The sequence below is a fragment of the Apium graveolens genome, chromosome 2, assembly GCF_009905375.1.
Source record: "Apium graveolens cultivar Ventura chromosome 2, ASM990537v1, whole genome shotgun sequence".
NCBI classification, from domain to species: domain Eukaryota; kingdom Viridiplantae; phylum Streptophyta; class Magnoliopsida; order Apiales; family Apiaceae; genus Apium; species Apium graveolens.
Genome location: NC_133648.1, coordinates 53,982,788 through 53,989,883, shown reverse-complemented (window position 1 = coordinate 53,989,883; position 7,096 = coordinate 53,982,788). Strand labels below are relative to the sequence as shown.

Below are 7,096 nucleotides of genomic sequence, written 5' to 3'. Positions count from 1 at the left end.
ACAGCGCTTGGAGCTGCGCTGCAATAGCTGTAGCTGCATCAACTTCCAGAATACCTGCTACCTTCCCAGGCATCATCCTTTGAGTTGGGTTTTGATATTCGTTTGCATCCATAGTTTCTATGAGATTATAAGTCTCAGTATAGCTTTTGGCCCACAAAGCGTCTCCAGAAGCTGCATCGAGCATGGGCCTAGATTGGGCCCCCAAACCATTGTAGAAACCAGTGATCACCATCCAGTCAGGCATACCATGATGTGGACACTTTCTTAACATCTCCTTGTAGCGCTCCCAGGATTCGCACATAGATTCTCCTTATTGCTGCGCAAACTGAGTAAGAGCACTCCTCATAGCTGCAGTCATGGCCATTGGATAGAACTTCACAAGAAACTTTTGCCCGAGATCTTCCCAAGTAGTGATGGACCCAGCTGGTAAAGAATGTAACCAGTCCTTAGCTTTGTCCCTCAGAGAGAATGGGAATAGCCTCAGCTTGATAGCCTCATCAGTTACACCATTATATTTGAAAGTACTACAGATCTCGACAAAATTCCTGATATGCATGTTGAGATCTTCAGTCGCAGCACCTCCGAAAGAAACAGAATTCTACACCATCTGAATAGTGCCCGGCTTGATTTCAAAAGTATTGGCCTGAATAGCCGGATTAATGATGCTTGACTGAATGTCATCAATTTTAGGCCGAGAAAAGTCCATAAGAGTTGGATCAGCTTGAACTATACGATCACCCATTGTTACAGGTTCTTTCTTTTCACTCTCTTTATCCGAATCTTCAAAACTATCTTCTCCGGAAAGTCAAGAGCTGAATATGTCTCCTAAGCCGTATCTAGATTTCTCTTGCGGGTGCGAGAACGTGTTTGCATAAACGATCGCTAGAGTACCTGAAACACAACCGGAAGCAGTAAGTAACAAGTCTTAATCAATGAATCCTAATGACCACTGATGGCAAGTACATAAACTAAACAAATTAACACCGAGTCCCCGGCAGCGGCGCCAAAAATTTGTTAGGCACAAAGCATGCGCTAATAAATCACGCAAGTATACGCGTTCGCAAGTAATATAGAATGATTTCTAGTTCGTTCCCACAGAGACTCTGATAAATTATATTTAATTAACACTTACTCATCAATGTATGATTACTCTTCAATGTCAAGACAATAACAACTAAAATTAAAATTGATTAATTAATATTAACTACGAGGATTAAACACTTTAAATTAGCAATATTAAACACACATGAGATCATAACTTCATTACTACTTTATTCAACATTTATTGTTATTACCCTTAGCATGTAATGGTGATGATATTAATCGAACAACACAAAACTGATAAATGCCAACTTTCGTTGTACGAATACCATTCTACCAAGCATCCACAATTAAGATAGAAGTTGAATAGGCATCAATTATGTTGAGACCCTATATGTCTACAGAATTTGACAACATAACGATTTAAGCCCAAGTTATTCATGATAATTACACAGGGCAAGTAAAACGGTTAGAGTTACCCACTAATCATGCATACAATACATGAACCTATGCTAGCATGACAAGTTCTAAATCTCAAGATTCACTGTCGCTTCACAAGAGATTAACAGGCAATCTTACATGTTTGCGACGCACATAAGACGAATAAGCACAACCTATGCTAGATATCATACGATCACCACATACCAAGGTATTAAACAATTAACTAAAGAAATCCATAGTAAATCCGCTATGACCCCATGATCGCGATTAGCCCATGATAGAACTCATCGTCATCGTAGTTCATATGAAAACATGATAATAACACAACGATATAAACTAATAAAAATACTTAATAAAAACAGAGTACATCACAAGAGTATTCAGGTTCAAAGAGTAAAGAAAACTAGCATCCACTGTTACAACAAATTAAAAGAATCACAAGATAAACGTATGTTTACTCTTCTTCGTTGTTGCGTGCTAAAACGGTCTTCTTGATCTTCTCTCCTTGTTACTTGTTATTGAAAATGTCTCCCCAATAGGTTTATATAAGAGTCCACAAGAAACAGCGCCAACAGAAGCCCATTAGAACTTGAATTCTAAAAATCAGATTTTGAAATTACGAACCCAGGCGGCCGCCTCCTCCTTCCAGGCGGGCGCCTGCTACCAGGCGGTTGCCTGCTCCTTCCAGGCGGGCGCCTGCAAGCCTTCTGGAATTTTCCCAAGTTTGCTTCTGATTTTGCTGATTTCTTCGCACAACTCCCCGCAACTGATCCCAAGTACATCCTTAGGCTTATTTTGATGAAATCCTCCTATCTAAGCAAGTTATACCCTGAAATGAAAAAACACTCAAAAACGCATTAAATACACAAAATACTCGAGTTCAAGACATCAAATCAAGCCTTTATGAGAGGCTCTAAGTGGTATGAAATGCCACTTATCACGTATGTATGTGGTTTAGTATCTGGGAAATTAATAATCGATGGTTTACAAGGAATAAGGCTCACAGCTCAAGTATCAAATGATATGATCAGGGTTAGGGTTAAGAAATCCAACTATCACATGCTAACATTGGGTATAACTCAGGTATATTTACAACATTTGTAATACAAAACATTAACATCAGGGTATACTTGCAATATATCTCAATAAGGTTTAAGAATACGTGCCTCATCACAAATGATATCCAAATTCACTTGCACTCGTCTAACGGTTCTACTCAATAACCACTTGTCTTCTTTTTCTATGCCTCGCTTTTACTCACTGATCACTTGCTTTCTTTTTCTACGCCTCGGTTCTATTTACTGATCACTTGTTTTCTTTATTCTACGCCTTGGTTCTCTGCTAGGCATCACAATTATCTATTAATACTGAATCTCATATTATTTTATTCGGAACACAGACGTCATAAGCTTTTATCTACCCTTCATTTCACCCAAATCCGATTTACGGATTGAAAGTTATGACCAAAATAGTCAAACAATAAACATATAAGCATATATTACATCAATCAGATAGCACATAGCACATAGCATGCAAGGTATTCGATAAAAATAACTTTTCAAAGTGTAAGTTTTTAAAAGTATCAGGGTCGATTTGCTAATTCTGAAACTTTGGTGACTTAAAGTCACCACTTCTAAAACCTCCGGGGGCCAAACCGAAGTTTGTCGCCGGCAACCCCCCGCCTCGTCGAAACTTCAGCAGCCGGCTTCAAACTACTACCAGAACCTCTAGAACTCAAGAACGAACTACCATTAACTTATCTGAACGTCTAAACTCTGTAAACATGCAAGAAATCAGCCGGAAAATGTTGAAGAAATTCGCCGTCGCGGCGAGTCTTCATTTTTCCGGTCTAGTCGAAATCAAACTCCTCAAATTGATTAAAAAGCACAAATCGACTCTTGGGAATATCTTGAATGTATTGGTGGTATCAGATTTTACCCATAGAAGAAAAGGCCTAATTCGAATTAAGAACATTCATACGAAATTCAAACCTTAATTTCTAATTTCGAGAATCAAACCAAAATTTCTCTATTTTATTGAACTCAAAATTCAACATATAATATACCAAATTGACCAAAATTTCATGATCTACAACATACAATCATCAAATCACATAAACAACTTCAAAATCAAAAAGTCATAATTTTAAATCAATTAAATTTGAATTTAATAAAATAAATAGAAAATTACTTAATATTTCTGCAGTAGTATAGATTGTAAAACTTGAGTGTACTCATCAAGAGCTTCGATTGGACTGCTTGCACGCCTAAATCGGAGTTCGATAACGCATTCGAATCCTCGTTTGATTATGAAGAACACGATAAATTTTAGGGTTTTTCTCTGGAAACTATATAATTTTACTGTTTGTTTATGATTACTTGTACAAAATACAACAATGTATTGGCTATTTATATTTACGGAATATTGGTACCCGTTGGATCATATCGGATGTAAAAATAGAATACTTAATAGTTAAGCATTAACAAAACTGATCCAATTCGGTACTGGTTTTAGGATAATTATCAAAACCGGGCTTTTTGTACATATAGTCTTGGTCTTAGCGCTTTGGTTACACAAAATACGAGAAGATTATATAATAATTTAATCAAATTATCAAGTTTCTCGAAAATTCGGGTTTTATCGATTTACCGAAATGAAAATTATATCGCAAAATTTGCTCCGGGAACCGCACAGGTAAACTGTATCCTGGATCGAAAAAGTTAAAACACGGAAAATGCTCGGAATAATCAAATTAAGTTAGAAAGGAGATTTCCCGAGACTTATGGGTAGTAAAAATGTAAAAACGGTTGAAGTTGGACGATTCCCGTTTATACAACATAATTTATAAATACTCGGATAATAATTTATTAAATCTATAAATCATTTACAAAATCATACAATAACATATACAATTAATAGAAAAATATCAAAATAATCTATACTTTATTTTGGACGTATAAAAATTAATATTCTCAAATTTTACCATATATACACATTCAAACACTGATACCAATTAACAAATAATTCACCAAAATTCATATAATAATCACATAATAATTATTTATTGACAAAAATAATTACACGCTGTATCCCGGATATTACATCAATCCCCCTTAAAAGGATTCCGTCCCCAGAATCACTTAAGCAATAACTAAGGGTACTATTTCACGCATATAACTTTCGAATTCCCGGGTTGACTTTTCAACCTTTGGGGTTTTAACCATAATACTCTTATCAAATTTATAACTTTATTTCTCAACATTTTCCCTCTCTTTTCTAGAATCTCTATTGGATTCCTCCCATAGTACAAATTTGCCTGAAGTTATATTAGTTCATATTCTATCGCATGCCTAGAATTCTGGATTATACTTCGTAAACATTGCAACTTGAATAACAATATGAATATGCTCCATATGCGGGGTAACACTAATTCGTATTCTACCTTACCGACACGCTTCAAAATTTCAAAAAGGTCCAACGTATCTAGGACTCGGCTTTCCTTTTTTTCTAAATCTGGATAATCCTTCCCATGGTGACACCTTCAGCAATACTATATTTCTGTCTGCAACTCCATGTCCCTTCTGGCTTGATCTGTATATTTCCTTGAAAATCAATAGCATAAACACGTAACATATCTTCAAGGGTATGAATTGTTCCTTTGCTTTGGCCGTCAGTCTGTGGATGATAAGTTGTACTCATATTCAACTTGGTTCCCAAACATTCCTGAAAACTTCTCCAAAATCTTGAATTGAGTCGTGGATCTCAGTCCGATATAATGGACACAGGGACTCCGTGACGAACTACTATCTCTTTCACATACATGTGAACCAATTTATGCAGTGAAAATCTTTTATTAATAGCCAGAAAATGAGCTGACTTAATCAGTCTGTCCATTATAACCCAGATGACGGCGTGGTTCTCTTTTGTTCTTGGTAATTCAACTATAAAATCCTTTGCAATATGCTCTCATTTCCACTCTAAAATCTCTAACAGTTGCAATAATCCACTGGCTCTCTGATGCTTCGCTTTAATTCTTTGACATATATAACACCTACTAACCCATTCTGAAATCTCCCTTTTCATTTTTGGCCAACAATAATTCTCCTTTAAATCTCTATACATCTTGGTACTCCTTGGATGGATTGAATATTTAGAATTAGGAGCTTCCTGTAAAATTTCATTCTTCAACTCAATCACTGATGGAATCCAAATTCTGGAAGAAAAATCTAAGAATACCTTGATCATTCTTCTAAGTGCATAACTCTCCTCCTACTAAACTGTTAATATCCTGATCCATTATCTCCTCTTGACATTACTTTATCTTTTCTAACAACTCTGGATGAAAGGCCATACTATACATCTTTGCTATTTTGGGATTACAAATTCTGACTTCCAATTCCAACTTCTGACATTCCTTAAATAACTTTTCTGGTACAGTCCACACATTTACTTTCTCTCTTTCTGCTTATCGCGTTGCCACTACATTTTCTTTTCGTGGGTGATAGTTAATCGTGTAATCATAGTCCTTGATCAACTCCAACCATCTTCATTATCTCCTATTGAGTCCTTCTGCGTGAATACATATTTCAAACTCTTATAGTCCGTATAAATCTCACACCTTTCTCCATATAGATAATGTCTTCAATTTTTCAAAGCAAATACTATTGCTGCCATTGTCATGAATGGGATGCTTCTGCTCATGAGGTTGCAGTTGTCTAAACGCATATGCAATGAATTTATCGTGCTGCATCAAAACACAACCTAGACCCTTACAAACTCTCCTTGATCGTTTGGAAGTGATAAAACAGGTGTCGTGATCTCTTCTTCCATTCCTGAAATCTTTCTTTACACTTCTCATTTCATATAAACTCCTCAATTTTCCTGGTAAGCTTCGTCAAAGGTGTCGTAATATTCGAGAAATCTTGAACAAATTTTTGATAATATCCTGCTAATCCTGAGAAATTTCTTACTTCTATTGGTGTTTTTGTTCTCTCCCAATTTATAATAGCTTCAATCTTCACTGGGTCCACTTTGATTCCTTCATTACGGACTATATATTTTAAGAATTAAACTTTCTGCAACCAAAATTCATACCTTGAAAACTCAACATACAACTTCTCCCTTCTCACAATTCCCAAGGCTATTCTTAAATGCTCTGCATGGTCCTTCATTGACTTCGAGTAAATCATGATATCGTCTATATATACAATTACAAACTTATCCAGATATTCCTTAAAGATTCTATTCATCAAGTCCATAAGTACTATTGGTGTACTGGTCAATCCAAAAGACATTACTTAGAAATTCTTAACAATCGTACATAGTTCTGAAAGCAATCTTCGGTACATCCACAAGTTTAATCTTCAATTAGTGATATCCGGATCTCATATCAATCTTGGAAAAAACTTTGCTTCTTCTAACTGGTCAAACAAATCATTGATTCGAGGTAATGGATATTTGTTCTTGGTAGTAAGCTTGATGAGCTCCTGATAGTTGATACATAACTTCATGTTTCCCTCTTTCTTCTTAATAACTAACTCCAGTGCACCTCATAGGGATACACTAGTTCTGATCACTCTTTTTTATAATAACTCTTGTAATTACTTTGTTAATT

General features: G+C 35.8%; 1 non-coding gene across 1 annotated transcript; it reads left to right on the top strand.

Moving 5' to 3' along the window:
• Positions 1-242: 242 nt before the first annotated feature.
• Positions 243-349, top strand: LOC141709915 (small nucleolar RNA R71). The gene has a single exon (XR_012570469.1). It is a non-coding gene; the product is annotated as a small nucleolar RNA R71 (small nucleolar RNA).
• Positions 350-7,096: the final 6,747 nt, after the last annotated feature.